We start from the raw sequence: 26012 nt of genomic DNA on the forward strand, positions 1-26012 counted from the left end.
TAAAATTTCCATCTTCACTTAAAGCTTTTTCTCCCCTTTTTCCTTCCTTCTGCAATTTATTTTCATTCCTTCTTTTCCTTTTGTTCATTTTGTTCAATTCTAAGGTGATAGATAAAGCAGTAAATACTTCTCTTGAAACGCGTAATAGACTTGGACGGTGCGCCCAGCTCAGCAGAGGGAAGGCTGCCACTCCTCCACATGGATATCCTGTGGCCACCCTGAAAATGAGCAGTGATAATGGTGTGTATCCACAGTCTGCTCTGGCAGTTGGTAATTCTGGGCAACTATGTAAAACAATATGTTTCCATTAAGCCAGATGTCATTTCCAGAGCTTAAGAATTAGAATATTTCACTATTTTGCAATAAATCCAGAACTGGGGATAATTAATTATAATCACCCGCAATGGGGCCAATCATGGGATACGAGGAAAACTTGTCAAGGCCCATATTGAGATTGTTCTTAAATGGCACTTTCTTCGGAAACACGGGTGGCCCAGAGCACTGGAGAGAGAACGGTCATTCGCAGACAATTCACTGATTGAACCTTTCCACTCAGTGCTACAGATCACACTTCCCAGAAGGAAATGACTTGATATCCTTTAGGCATTAAGACCACAGTCTTTACAGTTTTGTAATCAGACTTGTGTCATTTTATCTACTCCCTAAACAAGGGATCTCATCCCTATCAAATCTAATGAGGCTTTTACAAGACCTAAAGTAACAACTTACACGTGTCATTACGCCCAGAATGCTAGAATCCAATTATGATTATGCCTCACTTGAGGGTATATAATGAAGATTTAAAAAATCATCAAATGTTTTAATGTCTGTTTTTTTTTCTGCCTGTCATGCTTCTACTGTCTATCCCTTCTTCTAACAGCCATATCCTGGTTTTTCTCATGAGGAATATTTTTCCATGCTAATTCCATATGGCTTGGGTGACACTAACTTTACCCACTCTATCAAGGGGAACGGTAAGACTCAAGCTCAACCAAGAGTCTTGGTCCAGATTCGGTAACGTAACATAAATGTTGCTGATGAGAGTCAAATATAGATCTTTTATTTTCAAGAGTTTTTGAGGAATATGTGCTGAGGGTCATCGCTCACTCAGAACTTACCTGAGTCTGAGTATAATATAGATAAAGGACACATGAGTATGGAGAGAGAAATACTGAATCCCAGTGATGCTGTTTGGCCCCTCTCCCTCACTTCGTACTTGCCTGAAGCTAGGATATGACGCTTCTGGGTTTTTCAGCTACATGCTTCTAGCACTAGTCGCTCTGTTCTCTTGATACCATACCTAAATCTTTTTGTCCAGCCTACTTACCTAATCGTTCTGTCACTGCCTTAGAATTCAGAATAGTACAAGAAACAAACCAATCAAAAAACCCACCCAAACATCCAGACTTATATCTAATGCTCATGCTTATCAGGATATGGGCAGAGAACATATCCATCTATCTTGGTTTCTTTAACTGAAAGGCAGATCTTGCTTACTGCCTACTAAATGAATGTCTCCCGAATGGATGCTGTGCAAATGTGGGATGGCTTAAAAATAACGTCCCTACAACCTTCTTAGGAAACTACCTTCTTGGGAATCTACCTAAAAATGTAATTCAGTATTTCCCCTTATCTATATGATAAATCTCAAACTCAAATCTGATAGTAACAAAATATTTTTAATAGTTTTGATTGTTGTCTGGGAACTTAAAATATCACATTTTTCAGTATAACTTAGATGGTAGCTCAAACCCAACATACATTCTGGGCCACAAAATAGAAAAAGATATAAACCTAGCTTGTAATCTTGCTATATGTAAATGTTAAAAATTCCAAAATTACTATGAGTCTCCATTTTACACAGTCTTTTTAAATTAGATTAGTTATTAATTAGGATTTTTGTTTGCAAATAACTGAAACCAATAATGGCTAAATCAAGCAAAGTATGAATTTATTATGAAGATATCTTGTAGGATAAAGAGAAAACCTAGGGAATAAGATTCAGAAAATAGGCAGGAACCAAGCAGGAGGAGGTACCTATAATTATAAGACAGGAATAGAGTTACTATGACAATTGAATGAGATGCTGGAAATCAGTGTACTTAATTAAAAAGTGAGTTGATGAGATCTCAATGAATTTTCATGGTGAAAGTAAAAATCTGGGAACACTTAAGATAGTCAAATATAATAAATTATGTAAATGTGTTTATCACAGTATTTTCTGGATTTAAATAAAATATACTACAGCTGCCAGGCAGCTGAAAACATGCGTTAATGTCTTCAAAGTGCAAGTAAGTGTAAACCAAAAGTAAAAACACCAGCAGTGCTATTCAAAATAAAACCAGAAATTGCTGTCTTACTGCAGAAAGCATCTCCTATTTCAGAACTTTCTAAAACTGTGCAGAAACCACTATATATGACTTCTTGAGATCCACATTTATTTCAATTGAATGTTTTTTTTTTAATCCTGAAAAATGGATATGCCCTTTCAAATGTCATTTCGCAACTGGAAACTATATCCCATATGAAGGAAAGCAATAGAGTTTTGGGGTAATATGTAATGTAAATTCTTTGCTTTTAAAATACTGGCAGATATTATATTTTACAAATTCCTTAAGAGCCTTTACTGAGGACACTTTGGGAAAGGCATACGGTACTGGACTGAGAGCTAACTATGAATGTGTATTTCATCAATACTTGGGACACACAGTTTTTTCTTTTTTTAATGTTTCTCTGAGATCAGGATGTGGTTTACAACATTACGCACTTTTCATTTAGTATTTACAATTCCTTCCACCCCAAGAAAGTTGTTAAATCAGACAATCCACTTTACAATTGATGATTCCTTAAAATTTCAGGATTGTTCTTGTTTTTAAATAAGAGGCAAAGAGATCAATAAAGGGGAGAAATTTTTCTCACATTTAGAAAAGCTCAGCTGCACAGAAACTGGGGAAAATTGGGAATGTATATATGGTCTTTTTATTTATTCTAAGCCATAAAGAAAGACAATATCAAATTTCAAAATGGATGAAGATAAAATTGTCTATAAAATAGTTTCAAATCGATAATGGACAAAAAGGCCTAAGGGAATCAGCTACCTATGTATTTCATAATGTAAATGTAGAACTTGAGACATCTGAAATATCTTCAGTCAATAAAAGACTTGGATATTCTCTTTAAAATATAGTAAAATAACACAGGCAGCAAGAAAGCTACTTAGTTAAAAACCAAATACTTTCTTTTCAAGTCATTCTGTTAAGTTTAATGCTATAATTTAATCTATATGTAGGCTAATTGATTTTTTAAATAAGATTTATATTTTTACAGAAAGATTTAGAATTGAGTAGACATGAGTTACAGGATCATTCGATAAACATTTAAATAAAATCACCATACAGTCATGCTATCATCCAAGTGATTGAAGACAATACCTCAGATGAGTTCTGGCCTCGCCAACTTGAATTCTAAATTGGTTGCAGGTGTAACAAAAGTTACACACGTGCTCAAAGGTTTCTTCATTGAGGTTATCTCAGGAAGAGGATGGGATACAGAACTTGGCTCTAATTCATTAGAAAATTTAAGAGTGCTTCAGGAGAGTTTTATTCTTAGCTAAGAACCAAACTAGCTCTAATGTCTAGTGTAAGTCATTTAATCCTTAGATACACAGTGTCTACATATGTAAAATATCTAGGTCATCTCTCAGATTTCTTGCAGCTTCAGGACAATTGAGAGGGGATATGGGGGACATGAGACGATGATTTTTGCTGATTTCAGGTAAGATACAATTGTAATACATTCCAATTTACTGAGTATATTAATTCTATATTCTCTGTACTGGCTAGCCTCATCCCCGACCTACAAGATAACTTTTCAAATAGTGTGGATATAATACAGCACAGTGGCTGGGTTCATAGGACAGAACAACTGTGCTTGATTCCTACACTTTTATAAGCTCTGTGATTCTGAATGCATCTTATAACCTCTGGTACCTCTGTTGTTTTTCCATTCATAAACTGAAGTAATTATCATGAACAATGGGGTGGTTGTATTAAATGAAATGATATAAGCAAGATACTTATAACAGTGACTGTCACATAGTAAGCACTCGATAAACATTAGCTCTTATTATTTCAGTAAGATTCAATTTGTCTTGCAAAAATAAAGAAGAGTAATCTTTTCTGATGATTACAACAACACTGCAAGAAGGTTGAGGGTTTTGGCATCACAATTTATGTATATATTATTATTTTAGAAGTTGACATGTAAGTCTCTACCTAATGAACCCTCTAATTTCTCTTACAAAGAAAGGTTTATTGTGAAAATCATTGCACTGAATAGTATTTCTCTTTATTTCTGATTTGTTCTTCTTTTAAAACAGACAATTCTCTTGGAAATTGAATGGGCTTCTGCTGTCATTAAAACTCCCTCCCCTTATCAGAGAGCTCTCATTCTAGTGGGTTAAAAAATGTTGCTAATTATAGGAGATGTCATTCATTCCAGAAATAGCTTCATGAAAAAAGCATTAATATTCCTGTCAACATTTATAAAAACCTTTTTTGTGTACTAGGAATGGAGCTAAAACAATCCCTCTCTTCAAGGAGTTCACAATCCATGAAGGAGTCTGACAGTAGCGTTCAAAGCCTCTGGAGAGGCACCTACTCAGGGAGTGATACTGAGCTGTCTTTAGATGTGTGAAGGAGTCAGTCAGGTAATAAGAAATGGCAAGAAAGCGAGAAGAGTTGTGCCCTAGAACACAGGACGCTCAAAAGAGTTGAGAGATTATGATGGGAGCAGGGCATTGGGGTTAGTCAAACAGGGGCCTGTATGCCATTGAAGGCATGACATTGAATGTTTCTCATGAAAGTCACATGATCAGATTTACTAGGAAGAATTTTGGGTTTCAAGTTCAGTAACATTTAAAGTTTGTACCCCACATAGGTTTACTTAGCAGCTAAGTTTAAGGCAATATTTGATAGGGAAAATTAAAAACTCATACAACTCAGTAACAACAACAACAAAAAATCTCATTAAAAATGGGTGAGGAACTGAATAGATGTTTTCCCAAAGAAAACATATAAATGGCCAACAGGTACATGAAAAGGTGCTCAACATCACTGATTATCAGGAAAATGCAAAGCAAAACCACAATGAGCTATCACTCCATATCTGTTAGAATGGCTGTTAAGAAAAAGAAAAGAGATAGCAAGTGTTTTCCAGGAGAAAAGGGAACACTAGTGCACCGAGGCGGGGAATGCAAATTGATGCAGCCACTACGGAAAACAGTACGGAGTTTCCTCAAGACGTTAGAGATAGAAATACCCTAGGATTCAGCAATCCCACTTGTGGTATTTATCTAAAGGAAATGAAATCAGGATTTTGAAGAGACCTCTGCACTCCCAGGTTTATAACAGCATTATTTACAAAAGCCAAGATACGGAAACAACCTAAGTGTTTGTCAGTGGATGAATGGAAAATGATGTGGTATTGATTATATATTTATACATACACCTACAGTTCAGAATATTATTCATCCATGAGAAACAAGGAAGTCCTGTCTTTTGTAACAACATGGATGGACCTTGAAGGCATTATGCTAAGTGAGATAAGTCAGACAAAAATAAATATTGCATGATATCTCATACATGGAATCTAGAAAAGCTGAACTTGTAGAAAAAGAGAGTAGAACAGTGGTTACCACGAGCTGGATAGTTGGGAAAATGAGATGTTGGTCAAAAGGTACAAACTTCCAGTTAGAAGATGAATAAGTTCTGGGTATCTAATGCACAATATTGTGATTTATAGTTAATGAGACTGTATTATATAATTGAAAGTGTCTGAGAGAGTAGATCTTAAATGTTTTCACCACAAAGAGAGAAATGGTAATTATGTGAGGTGATGGAGATGTTAGCTAATGCTCTGGTGGTGATCATATTGCAATACATAGATATATCAGGTCAGTGTGTTGCACACGTTAACCTTAGACAATGTTATATGACAAATACAACACTAAAATTGGGGGAAAAAAGCACTGAGTGCTGAACATATGTGTGTGTTTAAACTAGTATTTGTTGAATGCTTATTTTGTGCTAGGTACCAAAGTACATTACATACATGATTTCACTGAAATTTCACAGCAGCCATACATGCAAAAAATCCTTAATTATCTGCATTTTAGAAATGACAAACCTGAGGAATAATTCTGTTACTTAACCTGCTCATGTTCAAGCAGCTACTAAGCGGCAGGGCTGGGACTGGTCCAGGTCTACGCACTGCCAGAACCCATGTCACTCTTTACCACACTGTATAGTTCTTACCAATTCTCTGCTTGTGGAAAACAAACAAACAAAACAAAATAAAAACAATAAAGACAAGGCCTGGATTTCTACTGAATAATACATGGGCAATAAACAAAATGTACATAAACATGAATTTGGTTTTAATTCCAGATACATACAATTTCACTGGCCAATAAAACCCCACTAAGGCAATACAATAAATTATGATTTATAAATAACTTTGCCCTGAAAGCAGTAACTAGGCAAGGGAAATTTGTAGTGAAATCACTAGGAAAGATCGGCTAATTCACTTGTAATTACTCCTGAGGATGTTTTCTTCCTGATTTGCCCAGTTAAGACTTGAACACCTGCCACCCTCTCTTTACAATTCTGCAGGGAATTCCCAGCCCAATAAAACCAGTTCATCCTAGGAACCCAGCTGAGAGATTTACAGCAATTGATGTGAGATCTCCTTCTTTCTTATTTATGTATTTATGTATTTAGTGGGAAGAGGTAATTAGGTTTTTTTTTTTTTTTAATGGAGGTACTGGGGATTGAACCCAGTACCTTGAGCATGATAACACATACTCTACCATTGAGCTATACCCTCCTCTCTTCCTTCTTTCTTTGACTTTAGGGGACAACTGTATTCTTTTATTGGAATTTTACTAAAATGTATTTTACCATTTCCTCAGGCCCAGGATAGAAACAGCGTTAGAACATATTTCCACATTCAAATACAAGTGGTACAACAGCATAAGACGTATCAATGCTATGCCATTGAGAGCCAGTGTCATTAACTTTAAAAACTACCTTGTTCAATCTTTGCTAACAAGTCGTCATTGCATTCATGATGACTAAAGCTCATCGATGCCTACTTATCCAAACAAATGTAGACCTAGTTTGTTATTTATGGTTTAATTGAAGCTCACTAAATATTGACCGTTGTGAACAATCCCTCTTAAGGTAAGTACTAGTGAGGATCTGATGTCATAATTCAAGCTAGACAATAAAGTTAAATGTTGTAAATTTCAAAGGCAGATCATTTAATTAACACCTGGGGTTTGTATTCCTCCCAGAATCACTGGAAAATGCCCACGAGGTGTGGCAGGAAGAATAGATTTACCGTTCGATTTTGTATTCTACCCTGACATGAATTAGTCCTGTTAATGGCTTTATGCATTGAAGAGATTGGGGCATGGATAGAATATTTTGTTTTAGCAGTACCATAAATGTGGTTCCAGTCATAAGAGATGTGTCTTATTAAAGTGAAAAACAGACCAAGTTTTTCTTTATGCCCCTAGCATGAATTTGCTATACAATTCCATATGTGTATGTATCTATAAGCAGTGTTTGCACTTTAAAAAATGTTTGCTAACCTTATGTAATGATCTCACTGCTGCTAAACACAAGGCCATTCTTGGTTCTTGTCTTTGTTTCATTAGCAGGATTTGACAGAGTTGATCATTCCCTCTTCTCCTTGCGATTTTTTTTTTTCTTCCAGCTTGAATTATGGAACACCTCACTCTTTGTTTCCTCTTTCTTTTTAATGTTCTCTGTCAGTGGCCTTTGTCAGTCTCCATTGATTCTCACAGATCTCAACTCCAGAGTAACTCACGGCTCAGTTCTGGAATATTTTCTTTCTTTATCCTCATTACCTCATTGATCTCATCCATGATCATACTTTTAATACACTTTCTGCCAAGGATTACCAAGTTTATATCTTCTGGCTGGATCTCTCTCTTCAGCTGCAACTGCTACCTCATCCATCATAAGTAGTCATCTCAAATTTGAGGTATCCAAAATTAATGTCATCTTTTTTCCAAACCTCTTTCTCCTACAGTCTTCTCCCTCTCAGTTAAAGATAGCCCCATCTTTCTGACTGTTCATGCTAAAAATCTTGGAGCATTCTTGACTCTTCCCACTGTCACTATGTACATAAGTTACTCAACACATATAACTGGCTTAATGATAAAATATGTATTCAGAATTAAACGAGGCATCTGCATCATTCTCTCCAGTCTGTTTTTCAAACACTCTTGTTAAAGACGTATTACAAACTTTCAATCTTTCATCCATGTCCCTTACCTAAACACACACACACACAAACACACACACACACATGCACACACACACAAATCTTTTTATTTGTGTGAAATTCTAAGTTAATTCCTCAAATTATGCTGCTCATCATTTCTCTTTTCAAACTTCTCAAGAGTGTTTCCTTCTAAAATAGTTTCATTTTTATTTTAAATTATTCCAACGGGTATTAAGGGTGTACTTTTTCTTCCCAAGGTTAATAATTGCTTTTATTTTATATCCACTTGATCCTTTATTTCCTCTTAACATTTTACAAAGAGTTGTTATTTTTCATACTCTTGTATTTACCTCTCAGGGTTACCTGGAACACTTATTTTAAACATTTCTATCTATGCAGCCAATTAAGCCAATTGTACACTTTTCCCCCATAAAGGCCTGGGTGTAAAGGCTACAAAGAGCAGCTTCCTCAGTAGTGTATGCAGCTTCTTGCTTATACAGCTTGGCCACCAGAAGAATGACGTCACCTACAGGCAGGGCTTTACTAAGTTTAATGTGAATGAATTTGAAGAGATGGTGGCTGAAAAGTGGCCCTTCCAAGCAGGTTCTGGGGTCACATATATACCTAATTGTGGCCCCGTGGACAAAATGGCAAGCCCTGCACTAGTAAGGGCTTCAGCACTGCCCCTTCCTTACTCATGGCCACCAATAAATTCCGTCCATTTAAATAAAATAAATTCTTTGTCATATTCTTCTATGTAGTTAGTATTATCTACACTGAGTTTTATTTGTTGACCTTATTTACTGTCTTTCTTAGCACAAGAGTTTTCATGTATTTTGGAATTTGGGTGTGCAGATTCATTTTTTGATGGAGGTGTTATCTTTGTATCTATCTACCTATTTATTTATTTATGCTTTAAATTTCTTTATTTGCACTTTAAATTTCTTTATTTGCCTAGTAGTCATGCAGTTGCCTCGACCTGCTCCTTCGGCTCTCTAATATTTATAATACTAAAAGAAAATATGCTTTGAACTCATGATCTTGTGGCTTAGATCAAACAGCATGTTAAGGGTATTCACAGAGGGATAGTTCTTATACAAAAGCTCCCCTGCCTATGATTAGCACAGCTATTTGGAATGCATGTGAATGAGCACTTCGCTCTTGAAGGATAAGCCTGTGCTCAGAGTGCATGCTGAATGCTGTGGATGAGGCAGCTGCCAATATGATGATGCTGAAGTGTCTCATGGCAAATTTACCTCTGTCCATCTCAGTTTTGGGGTCTGAGGGTGTCAGAAATTTCACAATTAAAAGTCAGAACCCTAGTTTTGATTTTATTCATTTTACCATTCATTTATTTCTTCTTTAAATATTAAAGAAGTGCTTCTGTAACCCGTGTATGGTGGGTAAAAAAAGGCATTAATACAAGTATCATCCATATCATATGTCACTAGGAAATTGCAAATTAAAACAGCAATGAGATACCATTACACATCTATTAGAATCGCAAAAATTCAAAACACTGACAACACCAAATGCTGTCAAGGATTTAGATAGAATGGGAATTCTCATTAACTGCTGGTGAGAAAATAAAATGGTAAAATCATTTTGGAAGACAGTTTTGTGGTTTCTTACAGAAATATGTATACATATGATCCAGAAATTGTGTTCTTTGGTATTTACCCAAAGAACTTAAAAACTTACGTTCACATAAAACCTTCACAAGGATCCTTACATCAGCTTTATTCATAATTGCCAAAACGTGGAAGCAGCTAAGATATCCTTCAATAGGTGAATGAGTGAATCAACTGTGTGGTACATTCAGATAATGGAATATTATTCAGCACTAAGATGAAATGGGCTATCAAGCCATGAAAAAACATGGAGTACACTTGAGCATTACTGAGCAGAGGAAGTCAGTCTGGAAAGTCTCTGTATTATCAGAGTCTAAAAGTATGACATTCTTAAAAAGGTAAAATGATGGAGACAGTGAAAGGATAATTGTTTGCTAAAGTTTGAGGGAGGGAGGGATAAACAGGCAGAACCCAGGATTTTTAGAAGAGTGAGACTATTCTCTATGAGACTACAGGGTAGATTATTTGATTATACATTTGTTAAAACCCATATAATGTAGAACACCATGAGTAAACCCTAATGTAAGCTTTGAACTTTGGGTGATAACGATGTATCAGTGTGAGTTCATTGACTATAACAAATGTACTGCTCTTTGTGGGATGTTGGTAGTAGAGAAGACCTTAGGTATATGGAGACATGGGGAATATGAATATCTGTACTTTGAACTCAGTTTTGCTGTGAACCTGCAACTACTCTAAAATATAAACTCTATTAAAACAAGCAAATTTGTTCAACTTTATTAAAAACAAAATAATATCTGACCTCATAATCTACAAAGCAATAGACTGAAATAAATGGTATATTAATTTAAACCAAGTATATTGGATCTTCTATGTAAAATATATATTCCTTGAGGAATAATATTACTATGTTTGCATAAAGAGATAACTTTACCTACAAGTCAGTGGGTCTGAAAGTGTGTTTTCTGGACTATCAGCATCAGTGTCACCTGGAGATTTACTGGACCTCAAATTGACTCAAACTTATAGAATCAGAAACTCTGAGAGTGGGGTCTGGCTATCTGCAGTTTAACAAGCCCCTCAGGTGATTCTGCTGCTCATTCAAGTTTGAGAAGCACTGCTGAAAGCAAAGGTAATAACTTGCCCCAGATTTATACAGAATCTAGGGCTTTGCATTTCTGGTTTTGTGCTCACAGCAAAATATCTCGAGTTCATACCACGTACAAATATTTTAAGTTAACTACTCCCATTCTCTCACCTCTGTCACCCGACCTTGAATGACTTTAAAGAACACAGAATATTTGACTAACACGTGGCTACCTTCAAATGCTGTTCTAGTATCACTACCAAGCAGCCCTCTCAAATATGGTCAAAGCACACCCATAAATCTTTCTGGCTGCAGCACTGTGACAGGGCTATTTTTCATGATGATGGGAATATGATTCAAAAAGCCTTTATCATAAACCTTGCACTGTACACTCTTCACGAATAGTAAATCAGCCATCCAAATAGCTTTTCTAATACCCGGTTTCACAAACAGTCCCTTTGCATTTTGTAAGGGCCCTGGAATCAACATTGCCCCTGCTTGACTTGCAGTTATGGTTTTCAGCAAGCTCATCAGGGTTCTGAAACCAAACATAGACTGGGCTAGTGTTTTCCATGCCAGGTGTTCTGGACTGGACTTCACTCAAGACTCACTTAAATCTTAGAGTCGGAGTCAGATTGTTTTTCCTATCTTAACTACTCTACTAACCACAGCAAAGGAAGTATCTTTATCATAGAGTCAATGACTTACAGTCATCAATAACGATTTGCCACTTAACAGTAATAAAAATCAATATAAGACTGTATATTTACAAACTCGCATGTTATTTTCATCATGCAATTTGCATGCACATTTCTATCTTGTGGTTCTCCTAACAGCCTTACGAGGTGAGTGCTAGAATACTCATTTGGCCAGTGGGTAACTAAGGCTGTGCGTTTCCCATTATAATACTGCATTGCCCTAATCCTGGGTGCCTATTTGATGCATTTATTAGTTAGAACAAACTGCATTTAGCTCTGTGTGATGAGATCCAGAATAGCAGAATCTTAAACAAGACAGAAGTTTCTTTTTCTCTGACTTTCTGACATAGAAGTCAAAACCGTGTGATTCTATTCCTTGAAGGTGTTAAGGGCCAGACTCCTCTCACCTGATGCATTGCCACCTCTCTGCTGTCGCCCTTGACTCATCCATGGTGTCCTCACATCTATATTTACAGTTCACCATCAAGGTAGAGGGGGGAGAAAGAGAAAAGGCTTTTCCTTTGTGGATACAACCTGGAAGGTACCAGTATCTCTTCCATTTTACACAACAGTGGCCAGAACATGGGGTTGGTATTGGCCCAGCCAACTGAACAAGAGGGTGGGAAATGTTTATTCTGGGTGTCAATTTGCTCAGATAAAAGTGGAGTATCTTTTCAGAACAGAGAGAAGAGCTTTAGGGGAGAACCATCAATCTCTGCCACATTTGACCACTCTTCTCTCACCTTAATTTAGAGCCTGAATCTTAACTCTTAAAATAGGAAGTGAAAACTGGTAAATAACAAATTTTAGCACTAAAGTTAATTAGCAGAATGCATGGGAAGCACCTTTTTCAGCTAAAAGTATTAGTCCACTTTGTGCCTCTTACCTCCATGAGTCTGCAAAAATCAATTAATTATGAATCTTGCTCCCAAGACACTTATTATCTATCTGGTGAAAAAGCATCACAGATGAAGGGTTCAGCCAATTTTTTTTCTCACTTTAGGGTCCTCAAATCACCTTCAGAACCACACAGGGTATTTAATAGTAAGTCAGAATCCTGGTTCCCGCCTAGACTGGATAAATCAGAATCTCTGTTACTGTGGCCCAGGGACTTACATTTGAGCATTACTCCCAGAAGAATCTTATGTACATTTAAGCTTTAAAACCACTGCAGGGTGAAAGGAAGAAATGGATAAATTTTAATTCTTTCTGGATCCCTTTTATGTCCTCTTATTAATGTCCTTCTGCAGTATTTGCAGGTTGGTCTTTCTATGCTTATTAATTCCTGGCAGGTGTTAGAGCTCAAATGTTACAGAAGGAAATTATGTAGAATCACTAAAAACCATCAAACTTTCACAGTTATTATCCTATACAAGCTTCTTAACAACCCTGTGAGGTAGCTGGCAAAATGCAGTATTACTATTTAACAGACAAGTAAACTAAACTGACACTCAGAGAGGTCACAACACCACACAAGCTGGATGGAGAGCTTTACCTGACTGCAGGTCCTGTGCTTTCTGCACCTTCTTACAATTTTCTCCCAAGTAATAAGAAGGTTGAGAGCAAGACCCCAAGCCTAACTCCCCCGTTGGATTCAGCTTTGCCATTTTGGACCCATGAAGATGTTCATTTTGACACCTCCTTCCTCAGTGCCTATAATTTGTCCCAACCAGAAGGCCTACTTAGCAATTTTTAATGTTGAAAAAAATATTTAAGGTCAAATGGTCCTCCTGAGGAAAGAAGGAGGGAAGTGACACTGAATGCCTGCCCAAAGCACTAATCTAGGCTCTTCACAAAAATACAGGTATAACAGCTCACACTGAAGACCAAAGCTTCTGTCACTCTATTATTCTGACTTACTTCATGCTGGGCTTATAGTGTATAAATAATCAATGATCCTGCGTTTACCTTTATTTTTGTCTAATTATGTTCAACAAGGTAGAAATATTCACTATTGAAGGAAGTTATGAATAGATGTAGGATTTCAAAATCACTAAATGCCACTTCATTTTCAAAATTTGGAAAGACCTACAGCTTGTACCAATCTTGTGCCCACATTTGATTCTTCTTAGTGGCATGCCTGCTACGAGCTGTGCTTTTAGACTAGCACTGGGGTTTTAAAGCATTAGAGCCCGTGAATGAACTGCCATCACATCTGTCTTAATTGCATTTCCATCTGCTCGTGCGGTGTGCACCTGTACTTGGCTGATTAGACTAGAGCAAGGGAAGAAGTCTCCTAATGTGGTTCTTTTCACAGTCAAAACCAAGATTTTTTTCACTTTTTATTTGATAGGGAGATAGAGGGAAAAGAACACGAAATGGAGGGTATATGTTTTAGTCCTGGGTCTCCCATTTACAAGTTATCACCATGGACATATCCGTACCGTGACATTTCTAACCCTCTGTTTCTCTGTCTGTAATTATGTCTGCTTCTTCACTATGTTAGTGTGAGAATAAAAGAAAATAATAAATGCACGAGTGCTTTGTAAACACAAAAATGCAAGTTTGCATATGCCACATATTCATATGTCACTGAGACTGAGCATAACCGATTGAGTATGGGATTCTCCTCAAACATGGAGTTTACTGGTTAATGAAAAAAATCCGTATGTGCTTCTGCTGCTCCAGTGTGCTGAAATTACTCTCCATTTTGGTGGGTATAAAATGGGAGATCAGAGCAGGAAGAGAGGAATATTAAAGAATTGATAGGTAATTCACATTTTAAATATGCTTTCTAATCCTCCAAAATGTTTTAATCTCCTTAAATAGGTTAGTAGATGCACTGCTGAGCTGCTGCAGCCAGGGCAGGGAACGGAGCGCTGAGATGAGGGAGCACAGATGAGACTGAAGCAAACAGAGCAAGCAAATACAGTGTGAAATTCTTCCAGATGGATATAAGTGCCCATAATTAGTACCAAACATTGTGCAAAGCATATTAGATGGAGAAAACCTCCTTCAGAATGCTACTGAATTAGACTAGAACTGGTATAGAAGGTGAATTTTTCAGTGCTATTAAGTAAGGGCTGAGAACAGTCTGCAAACAATCGTGACTACTCAGATATGAGAGATCAATAGCCCAGTGCAGAGTGATGTGGGGGAAAACAGTGTCTGGACACATGAAAAGGAATGAGAACAACTTGGACATCTGTTATAACAAGGAGGAAGAAGGTGGCAAAGAGGGAAGAGGGATCTGGGTAAGAAGAGGGGGAGGAGAAGAAGGAAGAGGAGAAACATAGAAGACCAGAATTGGATTTAGCTAGCACAAGTCTAGGTTTCCATCACCTCCTTAAGAAAGTGGGATAAGGAACGAAGAGATAGTTGTATAAGGACCTCTGTATCATTATAGTTGGGGAAAATTATTTCCTAAGGTAACTCCATGGCACATTATACATAAAGCTCACCCAAAATGTGGGTCAGTCATTCTCAAAGAAATGTTCACATTGAATTCATAAAGTTCAGAATTTAAGAATTTTTCTAGATGCTATTAAGCAATTCTTAATGTGGGTTCTAAGGAATACTGGCCCTATGGAATAATAATTGTGATAATATCACAAACAATTCTGTGAGGAAGTAAAGTTGAGAAACATTTCTCTTTGCTGAAGGACAGCCCAGAACCTGATTTAAACAGAGTCTAGTGATGAGAGGTCATGATACTTCTAGTGGAACTCAGGCTCCCTTGGAAAGCCTTTCTGGCAAGTCAAATCAAGACTGAAGTATCCAGAGGGGATAAATTCAGGTTGACACTACAACTTACAGAAAGGGTGATCTCTGGAACCAAGTATACATGATGACTGGTTTGATGGTAGCCGACGGATGAGAGAGATGACCAAATTTCAAGAGATGAATTATAGCCAAGTAAAACAGAACATCATTTTAGTGGTTTAAGGTCATTAATTGACCATTTCCATAGAGGAAATGGTGGTGGTTGACAGTCTCACTAATAATCAACATAATTCAAATTCATAAGAGACAACAGTTTTATGTAACTAAATTATTTTAAAAATATTAAAGAGAATATGAAGCATTTGGTAAGAGACAGAAAGTAAAGTATAATGGAAAGGTATTTTAGAACATGACTAAAGAGATGATAAACTTGTATAACTCTTTTGGGAAATAATGTGGCAATATATTTAACTGTCTTAAGGTTCTTATTACACTGTAACTCTGTATTACTATTTTTAAAGGATGAGCCTAAAAATAGTATAGGGGAAAAAGAATCAAGAGGCAAAGAGTTGTTCATTATCCAATATGAAACACGGAAGTAACATAAATGTTTTTCAGAAGAGATGGTTAACTGAATAAACAGACATTCATCCCATGGCCAATTTATATTTTCATTGTTTCTCTTACAATGATTGGATTGCAATCTTCGATGCCAGTAGAGAATTGGATTTCTTACCAAGAAGATGATCAAGATAAAGATTCCAATCACATGAATCTTTGTTTTCAATAAAATATATTATCCAAGAGCGATCTCCTTAGGACTTTTGTATAAATGATAGTCTGTGACCGAGATTAAAATAGACTAAATGTCTTAGGTAATTTTTGAGCCATCGAAACACGGAGAATTCAGGACACTTTAGGGGAGGCTTTATCAGAAGTTTCTTCACTCAAGTCCTTAGTTAAAAACGAGGAAATTCTACCTTTAAGAGGCAGGTTTCCTGCTTGCAAGCAACAGAAACAGATGGTAGCTATCTTACAGGAAAAGTTTGTATGTGTATGCATATATACATATACATAGGAACTGATATACTCAAAGATTTTCATAGGTATAGGGTGGACGCAGAACGAGAGTTAGAAAACAGGCAGGACCCATGGAAATTCAGGAGACAGGGCAGAGAAACAGGCAAGATTACACTATAGTTACTATTAAAGGTAGCTTAGTGCTCCAAAATATTCTATAAGTACTCAAAATTCTGGCAGAACAGAATTCAGGGGAAAAGTGGAGGTGGGGCTCTACTTAGATCATACAACATTGAAACAGACAGGGTGGGAATGTTTTCGTAAAAACCAAACAAAATGAAACAACAACAACAACAACAATGATGAAATGAGTTTCACATAGCAGATCAATGAAATAAATGAATATCCTTCTGTTTAAAAGACTAATTTATTTGTTTCTATTCAACATTAATACCATTTTACCCTCTGCAATCTAAGCTGCCCTTTCATTTGTTTTGCCAGTATGTGTGGGGCTGAGTGTTTTTAATTCTACATCTGGCTCAAATTACTCGAACAGCTCTCAAAACTCCCAAAGGAAGACTTAAGAAGACTTTGTCATAGGGTGGAAGATCTCCCATTTCGGGGATAGATTCCCAAAGGTGATTTGGGAGAGGTACCAAAGATGCCTGGCAAATACGCAAAAAAATCACACGGCCAAATCAATGAGCAAATTCTTTCTCACTGCGAGCAAATTCTTAGATAGCTGGTTCTATCATTCACCCTATTTTGTTGCTCTTACATTCTCCTGATTAGATCCAGGAGAAATCTTCAATTAGGGAGTCGTGATTTTTAACACCTGCTAGACCCCTTTGACAAGGTTAGTGAGATGAGTCCACCGGAACAAGAGTTGAAGACAGAAAGGTTCCAAGGAGCTAGAAATAGCTACGGGGAACAAGTGGCAAGTACTAAAGCTTAAAAGCACTTTGGGGAGGTTTTTAATTCACTGTAAAATTTTTACACTTAGGTCCAAAGCAGGTGTCGTCATGGCAGAACATTTGCAGCATTCCGCCCTAGATTTTATTTGTGATGATGGTCCCAAAGGTGTCGGAGGAGTGCAAATAGAAACCCTTTGTTTTTGAGATGGCTGGACAAGGTGTAATGAGAACTATGGGGATCTTGGCCATGGCGTCATTAAAACAGAAAGATTCAGAGTATATGTACATATATTTCTCAAAGAGTATCATATTTGAAAAAAAATTGCTTGATGTTTTTGCTTACATTGATATTAAACTCAGTTTCCACATCAGAACTGGCCAAATTTACATTTTAAAAAGAACCCCCAGGTGATTCATTGTATCATAGCTTGAAAACCACTGATGCAGATAAATAGAGATTAGATGCCAGTCTTCCTCTCTTTGTGCATATGTGTGGAAGGAAATTCTGAGGTAAGAAGACAACAGATTTCCTGGAACCTTGCAGTCCTGAGAACTTCCCCCAAGTTTCTTGTCAAACAAGCATCACGAAAAGCAGAACAGTGAGACTGTATCTCACAGGACACCTCCAAATAACAGGAGGATTTCAAGTCTGCATGAAAGTAAAGCAGACTTGTCAAAGGAGATCCAAGGAGCTTGCAGTCCATAGCCACACCCAAAACAAGCTTAAACTTCAGTAGAAAGGGTAGGTAGGTCAACTGTTACAGTTTTTAGTCAAGAACACCAGGGGCAGAAGAGAGAACACCAAAACTTGAACAACGGCAGGGTTGATAAGAAGAGAGAGAGAAAGAGAGAAAGCAGCTTCAGAGCTTCATAAATGTATATTAAACCCAGTGCTTCTTTGAAATGTTGCCAAAAGCAAAAATATAGCAAAACCAAAGAATAGTCATTAACCAAGACTATCATAATGCAAGTGAAAATTAACCTCCTACACCCCTGGGAGATTGAAATCTAGGTTCTCCTACTCTTTAGAGTCTTCTTTTATCATAAGGTGAGAAGTGGTTTCTACTGGTTCATAGAAGGAATCCTTCCTCCTTCCTTTGGTGGGAATGTATTATTTTATTAATTTATGTTTTTAAGGAAAAAGAAAGATTATGGGCTATAATTTATGTTCTATCACTAAATTGGGTTGCTCACTAACTCTTCAAAAGAATTTTTGAAGCCAAGATATGTTCCTCAGATTCTGTTGCTGTCCTGTATCCTGGGAAACAGGTTTTAAGATTGGAATTGATACCACTAGCAGCAACTGTCCATCTCAGCTCTTACATATATGTCTATGATCCATTTTGACAAAATGTGTGTATGTGATACTTAACCACAAGGAATGGGGTAGTTCTTTGCTGTGTAGGATGAATGCCAAATTTGAGAGTACTAAATAATGAATCATGATGAGCTACCATACTAAGTTGGAAGACGAGCTTCCCACGTGCCCAGGTTTCATTTAGATCCAGTGCAAACATGATGCATGTAACAACTGTCTTCCTGTGATGACACAGATCTTACAACATGAAAAACCACTAATACTTGTACTAAGCTTGTTTTCTTCACAATCATTTAGTTGTAGAATATAATTAATGCCTTTTGAAAATCATATTATATTTAACCTTGAGGGACCTTCTCTCCCAATTTTTCCATCTACTTATTATTTACCTTTAAAAATGTCTTAAACACCTAGTTTGTGCCAAGAGGTGAGAGGTAGGGTCCTGAATGGGGTAAGCTGGGGAGACAAGAGGTTCAGGAAAAGTAATAGTGCAGTTAAATGTGGCAACCTCTATAGTAAAGGTGCATACACATAGAGAGAAAGTGATTTGGGACAAAGAGTAATTCCTTCTGTATAACTCAATTTCCTTCTCCTCCAGTATTAACTTAGGCCTTTATGAATTTTGTTTCATTTGAATTATAATAGCATGGATAGATATTGATCAACTTTGTACTACGTACTAATGAAGATTATTAGCTGGAAATAAGGAAGCAGTGAGATAACAGTAAGAGTCAAGTAAGTGGTGGTGGATGTGGGATGAGAGGGAGCAGGAACAGGTGTCTGAATGGACCAAGACCAGGACAACTGGAGCTCACTTGTACCCCGTTCCTGGCTAATTAGTGGGTTGAGTAGAAGCGATACAAAATATCCCAATAGACTATAATGAACCACAGAAATATGATTGAGTTCAGCTATTATGATTGATGAGTGTTAAATGTGTTTTATCTCCCAAGAACGTTGCATTTCAAAATGGAAGTGAGATAAGCCAAAGAGTGAAGCCCTGAATCTGGACATGCAAACACGGACCTGAGGCTGTCTTAGATTTTTCTTCTTTTTTGTATTTCTTGTTGCCGTCGTTTTCTTTTCTCCTCCCCTCAAATAATGCAGCTCAGCACCACTCAAACTATACCTTACCCTGCTTTGCACAGGAACATCCTCAAGGATTATATTATTCACAGACTTATCATTCAAAAGGAAAGGATGTAGCAATATTTTCTAACTTTATATGGATCATTAAAGTTCTTTGCATTTGGCAACAGCTCTTTAGTTCTTCCAAGTTCTCCTGGTGAGATAGTCGAGACAGGTAAACATAAAGAGCAACTGTGACATTATTTTATATTCCATTTTCTCTAGGCGTGATAACAACTTCTTAGAAACTTTCTCCCCCAGTGAGAAATGAGAACAATTTTGTCCTAGTAAGTTACTTGAGTTGCCTTGGAAACCATTGTGCTGTCTGAAAAGAATAATTTTATCTTTAAAGAGAGCATCCCTCAACATAGTGGTTATAATTTTTCAGGAAAAAACAAAGTAAGGCAGAAAAATAATTATATTTTCCATTCTGGGGAGGCAACAAAGTTTAGATGTCAAAATTCAGCTTCAGAAAGACAAGAAAAGAATGCTTCTCTAAGGATAAGCTCCTAAAAGTGTACTTAACAATTGTCACCGGAAAGGGGGTCTTTAGAGGATTCACCGAGGCCAATTTAGATACAGGAATGTTGTGTTTCCTTCTGGGAACAATTATCGACATTCTTTGTCAGAATAAATGTAATGAAAACTATGGCTCCTCTCTCCAGAAAAAAACAAGTTTATGCATACTTATGGACAGACTACCTGAATCCCACGTGTGAATCCTGGATTCAAAATGCTTGAACTAGGATATACCCCAGTTAAAAGACATAAGATTGTTGGGTCTAAACAAAGCTATATGAAGAAGATAAAGGTATTAACAGTTTTAGCTTAAAAACACAAGATTTATAGTGAAGGAGTAAGAATGAGAGGATGGTGGCTAGGAGCATGCTAAATGACTGTAAACTATAAAAGAACTATTTCATGGAATTTACATGAGTTCACTCTCGAATGCAGGTCAAGATGGTAAAATAATCATAGTTTATCAAGTGCTTATAACTGTGCCAGATACCATCCTAAGTGCTTTGCATATATTAACATCGTCTTACATTTGTAACAGTCCTAACAGAAAAATAACTTTTTCAGACGTTGGCATCTATAGAGGGACATGTCAGAATTCCAACCAAGAAAACTGGGCTTAGAAAGACCAAGATATCACCCTCTTCTGCTATACAGCCTCACTATATGGGAAATAAGATTTTAACTCAATACAGAGAAAAGTTTGATTATAATTAAGCTGTCTCACTGTAATTTTCTTCTCAAACACTGTCATGTTTTTCATATTAATACTATGTTATTGTTGGGAAGAATTACTCATTAAGTATCTTCAGAATAATTGTACAAGATTAAGGAAATTTGTTCTAATAAGTTTTGGTAACACTGACTTCTACAATCAAGTGGGCCTTTTTTTTTTCCTGCTTTGGGAAGAATTCTCACAACTCAGCTTTTTTAATGGTTATGTCAATTCCTTGTGTTTTTTGAGTCTGTTTTGGGAATCATATAGTCTACATATTTGTTAAAATATAGTGTCATACAATTTTTTTCAGAGCATTCTCTGTTGTATATTTTTAATATCTTTTGGCATTTGCAGTTACAAATTTCTTTTCATTTATAAGACTGTTTAGTCATCTTCTTGGCCAAAGCTGCAGAATTTATTTCATTAGATTTTTGAATTTATCATTGTTTATTTTCCTTATTTTCTTTCATCAATGCCTTCTTTTTTGTCAATTATTTATTTGCCTGGGATTTAATTTATTTTTTCTTTTCCAACTTTTTAAGTTGTATGCTTGGCCCATTATTATTTTAGCTAATATATTTAGTATAAAAATTTATTTTTTCTTTTTTTAACTGGAGTATAGTTGGCTTACAATACTATATTAGTTTCAGGTGTATTGAATATACTCCATTCAAAGTTATTATAAAATATTGACTATATTCCCTGTGCTGTATATTACATCCTTATAACTTATTTATTTTATATCTAGTAGTTTGTAGCTTTTAATCTCCTTCATATGTTTTGCACCACCCCCACCTGTTTTATACTCTGTATCTATGAGTCTGTTCTGATGTATTTGTTCATTTGTTTGATTTTTTTAGATTCCACTTATAAGTGAAAACATACAGTATTTGCCTTTCTGTGTTTGACTTATTTCATTTAGCATAACATCCTCTGGGTGCATCCATGTTTTTGGAAATGGCAAAAGTTTCATTCTTTTTTTTTTATAACTGAGTAATATTCCATCACACACACACACACACACACACACACACACACACACATATACAAAGCAAAACCACAGTGATATATCACCTCATACTTGTCAGATGGCTATCATCAAAAAGACAAGAAATAACATGTTGATGAGGGTGTGGAGAAAAGGGAACCCTCATGCACTGCTGGTGGGGATGTAAATTAATACAAAAATTTAAATGTAACTTTCCCTTGGACTATTATTACAGCTACATTTTACCAATATTAATGCATTTTCATTATACTTCAGTTTAAATATTTTTAAACACGTTATTGTTTCTTCTATGACAAATGAGTTAAAGTACTTATAAACAAAAAATATATATTTTTGTTATTAATTTATAGCATAAGGGTAGAGACTTTAGTTGGCAGGTTACCATTTTTACAGTTGAAAATAGAGTATATTCTCTAATTGTTGGGTGAAGAGGTCAACATTTGCTTATTCAATTATTAATCTTGTTAATTGTATTTTTAAAATAGTATACATCTTTATTAACTTTTTTCTCTGATGGACCTGTCAGGTACTCAATTCATGAGTTGCATCTTAAACTCAGTTGTTCTGTTTTATAATTTATAAAGGTATTATTAGATTCATATATGTTTGGAATTATTACATCATTCTAGGCATGCATATTTTCATATTAAATAAGGATTCTATTAATGATTTCTATCATAAATATAATTTTGTCTGATATTAATACTTCAACTTTAGTTAATGTTTTCCTGGCGTATCTATATTTTTCCTATCTTTTTACTTTCAATGTTTTGAGTTCTTACAACATATGTTTGTATTTTTAAATATAATCGATAATATTCTAGATGTTTTAAATGGATGTTTTAGTCTGTTTACATTCATTGTGGTGATGTATTTGGGTGTACGTAAACTATGTCGATATTTGCCTTAAATGCTGCAAAGTCTTAATATTATTATTACCATCATTGTCGTAAGATTTTTTGTAATACAGAGACACTCTAGAGGGAGAAAGTTTTCCTTAGATGTCCCCTTTAATAACCCTCGGCCTACACTTTGACTGTGGGTATAGCCCCTTTTGGTAGCCCAGCTTTATTTAAAGGATTACATTTGGAAGCTGGACCCAAGGCCTAGAACATCTATGTGCCAGTTAATCTTGTATGTGGCATTTGCCCATAGGGTGCTCTTGACTTCAAGTTCACTTAAAAGTTTTGTTTCAATTATTTATCTGCACTTGGGGATTGATTTTCTCTCTTGAAAGACAGTTTGAAAAGAGAATATGTGTTATAATTTATGAAAAATTTAAATGTATTGGGTAAAAGGGTTTTACTGAATATATAGTTTGTAACATGGTCAGAAGTACAATTCCATCTGTTACTGCTTCACTTTTCTTTGAATTCTTCTCCCCCATCATATCTGCCTCATGCAAAGACCCTTCCCAACTCATTACACTACTGCACGCTGCATTGTTCTTGTAGGAATTAAGGACACACCATGGCATATTAAATCTAATGACAAATTTTGCAATGAATAACTAGTATAATTGTATTTATTACCAACCTACAGAAGTGTTAAGTCTTTTGGTTACTATTGCACTAACATTTTGGTTAGCAAACGTATGGCTCTTGGGAGATAGAATGATGCTTTTAACTCAATGTATTAAAAGGACATGGAATAAAACAACCCAAATATCAGGCCTTTAGAGGTATGTTTTCTCTCTTGTCATTTACTTAATAAATTTGTAGACTTGGCAAAATTACTTAATGCTATGGTCTTAACCTTGACTGCACATATAAATCACTTGTGGATCTCTTTAAAAAGTACAATTGTTAAATCCCATCTCCAAATATTCTGAGTAAATTTTTCAGGAGTTGAGCCCAGAAACATAACATTTAAGGGAAAAGCCTAATGTAGGTAACTTTTAAAAGCTTCACAGATAATGCTATCCTCAGGCAGGACCAAAAACTATTACTACTACTATTTAAGCAACCTACCTAGGACTTTCCAGTCTGCAAGAGAGGACTGCGGATTTAGATCATTGTTCAAATCCCTTCCTATTCTTGTAATTACGATTTTTTTCCCCGATTCTTACAGAGCTTTATAATTTGAACATAGATCAGAATAAGAGATAACGTAGTATCAGAGAACCTGTGGGTCTCTTTTAAACTTTTCCTAGATGAGACTATGGCCCTTTCTAGTGTGCTCCTGTTACAGAGCATGCCGACATTTGTCCTAGGCCGGGATAAGACTTGTTCTGTTTTAAGCCTTTATAGACATAAGAAGGAAGAGTTTAGAATAAGAAGGAATTCTTAATTCTTTGGGTATCAATGGAATTAAAAAAAAAACTTTATTAAAGCAACAGTGTACAGATCTGGGGCTCAGATTTTGCTTCTTAAAAAAAGAAGACTGCTATTTAAATACAAGAAGAGAAAAAAGAATCACTCCTTTTTCCTCACATATATTCAAAGTGCTGTTACATGAAATTATGAAATATTTGTCAAGTTTATCAATTTATCAGCATCACTAAAGAGGAAAAGCGAACCACTACTCTTCTCTATGGCAAAATATGACAGGGGCTAGTTGCCATGATCTTTCGGCCAACAATCAATACAGAGATTTATGGCAAGGATTGTGTCCAGAAACATTCTAATTATATTCCTAGGCTGTGTCGTCAGTATCAAGAATAAGAATTAAGACTCATCCCTATTATTTTCTCCCTAACTCCCAATCGTCTTGATTCCTTCCTCTGGACTATGAAAGATCACACAACAAACTGAGACAGCCATTTGACTGTCATTAAAAAGTAGCCCTAGAGTGTACAATGTCTTCAATTCTTTTAGTTTCACAGGAATTCGTATTCCTTGAAAGGAATTGCGTTTTAACAGTAAGGTGCCTGTGAGCAGATAAGCCATCCGGCTGTCTTCAGAACATTTGCAATGATCATTTAGCAGTGATAAAGGATTCCATAAAGATAAAAGCCTCAGGATTTTCCTCATCAATATTGTATTGTATTATAGTACTAAATTCAGCAGCACATGCAATTTGGGATATTAATGATTCATGACTTGATTATATTTAGCACCGTTTTTCATAGTATGTCTTTGCAGCCTAGAAGGTTTAGTTTCTCTAAAAGTAGATGATTTCTTAACAAAAATGATAAAAAAAAGAACAAAGATATTTAATCCATGGGCCTTATTCTGGTGAATAGTATATCATCAATGAAATCAGCGTAGTGACCAAAAACCAGGTATGCAATAAAGGACATTTCTTCCCCCAAAGATGTAGATGTGCACAAAATAGATTTCCTAGAGGATTATTTCTAGCAGAGTTGGAGTCAACCTTTTAATAAACTATTTGGAAGAATATATACACAAGAAATGAAAGACAATTACAGGTGGAGCTCAAATATGATAATTTTGGAACAATAATACACATGAGAATGCAATCTACAACTTGATTTCCTCATATATAAAATTGGAATGATAATTGTGACTATAACATATGGCTGTTATTAGGATAAAATGAGATATCAAGTATAAAGCATTTGGAACAATGCCTGGAACATAAATGCTAACAGTTAGTAGCAGCCATGGTGATAGGAATGTGAAAGGAAAGTAATTCTTAATGGCAAATCCAAGTATGGGCTTGATGGAAGCTTCAAAATTCCAAAACTCTAGTAAAACTTTCTGAATGTATACATTTTTTCAAGGAGAGAATCCAAATCTTTTCTCATTCTTTAAGTGTTAGTGGTCCCAAATATTAAAACAAAACAAAACAAAACAAAGCAAACAAATCCCAGATGCAATGAATTTCTCATGATGCTGTATGAGTCAATTTAAAATGAAAAATAAACATACATTTAAGCTGCCTAACTTAATAACTTGGGAAGAAAACTGCTTAAAAAACAAACAAACAAACAAACAACAACTCTGTTATCAGCCACAAAAGTGAACTGAAATGCTCTTAGCTTGTTTCCTAGGGACAATAGCCCAATGTTCTTCTACTACTTTCACAACCTACAGTTTGGCGAAGAGCCCTACGTTCAGAGTCAGAAGACCTG

The 26012-nt window shown here is 35.9% G+C and overlaps 1 protein-coding gene and 1 pseudogene across 2 annotated transcripts in view; one reads left to right on the forward strand and one right to left on the reverse strand.

Moving 5' to 3' along the window:
- Positions 1-26012, reverse strand: part of LUZP2 (leucine zipper protein 2) — a 423961-nt gene that overhangs the window by 91770 nt on the left and 306179 nt on the right. The gene's annotated exons all lie outside the window — the stretch shown is intronic.
- LOC123619635 (small nucleolar RNA SNORA70) lies at positions 8707-8834 on the forward strand (annotated as a pseudogene).

This window comes from Camelus bactrianus, chromosome 10, assembly GCF_048773025.1.
Source record: "Camelus bactrianus isolate YW-2024 breed Bactrian camel chromosome 10, ASM4877302v1, whole genome shotgun sequence".
Classification (NCBI taxonomy): domain Eukaryota; kingdom Metazoa; phylum Chordata; class Mammalia; order Artiodactyla; family Camelidae; genus Camelus; species Camelus bactrianus.